This window comes from Clupea harengus, unplaced genomic scaffold, assembly GCF_900700415.2.
Source record: "Clupea harengus unplaced genomic scaffold, Ch_v2.0.2, whole genome shotgun sequence".
Taxonomy (NCBI): Eukaryota; Metazoa; Chordata; class Actinopteri; order Clupeiformes; family Clupeidae; genus Clupea; species Clupea harengus.
In genome coordinates, this window is record NW_024880539.1 from 2,501 (window position 1) to 5,000 (window position 2,500).

Below are 2,500 nucleotides of genomic sequence, written 5' to 3' on the forward strand. Positions count from 1 at the left end.
TAAATAAACCCCCTAGACACGAGCCCTTTGACTCTTTTGTCTTCAATGTTGCAGTCAGCGAGGCTGGCCGTAACAGTGTGTGTGTGACCCCTGGAGAGAGAGAGCAGTCAGTGTGTGTGTGTGTGTGTGTGTGTGTGTGTGTGACCCCTGGAGAGAGAGAGCAGTCAGTGTGTGTGTGTGTGTGTGTGTGTGTGTGTGTGTGTGTGTAACCCCTGGAGAGAGAGAGCAGTCAGTGTGTGTGTGTGTGTGTGTGTGTATGTGTGTGTGCAGGGTTTTTCCTGCATAGAGAAAATTTGGGCGCGCACCTAAGCCGTTTTCCCGAGCGCCTACGACAAATCCCGAGCGCCTAAAGCAAAAAAAAAAAGTCTGCGATGAAAAAAAAAAAAAGAAAAAAAAAAGCTGTCATTCATGGCGCATTTCAGCTTAATGGTGTTTTGAGCCCTCACCGTCGACTTCAAGGCAGCAGCTGCCTGGAAGGCGCATCCCGCCTCCCACCCCCTGAGCCAATCATTGAACAGAGGCTGCTCCAAGCTTGCCAGTTTAGAGAAGACGTTGGTTTGAATTTGAGATTTGAGCAACCAACTTAATGTAGCTAGCTTTTAGCTGTTTTAAACCAAGGCACTTTACTTCAAAAATGTTGTTTTCAACCTGCTTATAAATCTGGTTAAAACAACTAGTGAAGGTGTTTTAGAATAATATTAATGCCATATACAATAACTGACTTTATGTCAACACCACTAATTCATGTTAGCTGTCTAATTACTTAGCGCAATGCTAGCATGAATCTACCGTAATTCGATTTTTAACCAAGGTAGCCTATTGTACTGCAAAATGTTGATAGCGACCTGTTTACAAATCTGGCTAAAAAGATAAAGGTGAGCTGTTATTTATGGATATTAATTATTTCTCAGGCATCTAATGGCTTACAGCTACCTGTAAAGCATCTAAACGTACAGAGTAAGGGAGGTTGACTGCTAAATACAGTACATTAAGGCAGCCACCAGTCTTTGGATAGCTCTCATAAGTCAGTTATTGTATATGGCATTAGTATTATTCTAACCATCACACATAGGATATATAGGCACACACACACACTGCTTAAATAAAACACTAAGCCTACTATCAAAGTATTTTTTTAAGATAATGTAGGCAACTGCTAGCTAGCTGCTTGCTCAAATTCAAACCAACGTGTTTCAAGTATAGGCTACAGCCGAAACCTCGTTATGTTTTGATCAATAGTAATCGAGTTGATAAGCGTGTCTTCTTGTCTGAACAATACGCAACTGTGAGGTGCGCGAATGGACAGAGCGGCCAGCTGCCAATCAGTCAACTTGCGTATGCATCCTGACTTCATCAGTCGGCGGTGATTTTGAGCATAACATTCCATTTTCAGTATTAATGGGTGTCAATGTATTAAAATTAGAGCTGTGAAAAATAACGCGTTAACGCGTTATGATTAAATTACAGGATTAATTAGTTAATTTTTTTTACGCATTTAACGCATGCGCAAAATGAGCTTCCGTTATACGCACAATTCCGCCCAATCTGCATTAGTCGCCGCTGTAATGGGAAGTTCGTGTTTAAAAAAAACAAAGATGGAACATTCAATAAAACCAAAGTGATATGCACACTCTGCGGGAAGACGTTATCGTTTCACCGTAGCAATAAGTACCACCTCAACGCGATGCATGCGTTGGTCGGCGAGGGGAGTTAAAGTGGAATGCGCCAAACCACCCTCACTGAACAACGTAGGCCCCTCATTAAGTCTGCCTGTGACAAGTTGACTAGCACAGTTGCCAAATGGATTGCAAAAAGCTGTAGATCGATTAATATTGTTGAGGAGGGGTTCACCGAAGTTTTGCAAGTGGCAACGGGGGACTCGAGCATCAAAACACAGCAAAAACGCACAATAATGACAAAAATCCACGAGCTGTTTGAAGCTGAAAAGAAAATAATGAAAATGACTTGGCTGCTACGAAACATCAGGCGCTGACAGGGGATCACTGGACCTCTGTGAGTAACGATAACTACCTGGGTGTAACTGCACATCTAATCACCGACGAATGGAAGTTAAAGTCGTTTACACTAACGTGCATGAAAACAGAGGAGCGCCACTTTGCAGAGGCATGTGCACAACAGTTCCAAACTGTTGCAAGCAACTGGGCAATTGAAGACAAAACGACCACTATAGGGACAGACAGTGCACGTAATATGATAGCCGCGGCTAGACTACTGTAAAAGGGCATTTAGAGGCATTAGATTGTGTCATGGTGTGGTTAATGGTTGTTTGACAAAAAAGAGAAAAAAAATTCAACCATCCTATAAAAACAATGGCTAAGAAGCCCAAATCATTTCTGTTTGATTTAAAAAGAAAATACATTTTTTTATTCAACCATACAATGGCTAAGGAGCCCAAATTCTGTTTAGGATGAAGATTATATTAATGTTCCATATGGAATAGCAAAGATAACTGCTAAAGAACTGCAGTTGCAGCACCATT

At 41.7% G+C, this 2,500-nt stretch overlaps 1 protein-coding gene across 1 annotated transcript in view; it reads right to left on the reverse strand.

The window, feature by feature from the left end:
* LOC122132353 (ferroxidase HEPHL1-like) overlaps nucleotides 1-2,500 on the reverse strand; it is a gene marked incomplete at its 3' end in the record, with an annotated part of 10,257 nt that overhangs the window by 1,309 nt on the left and 6,448 nt on the right. The window lies entirely within an intron of this gene.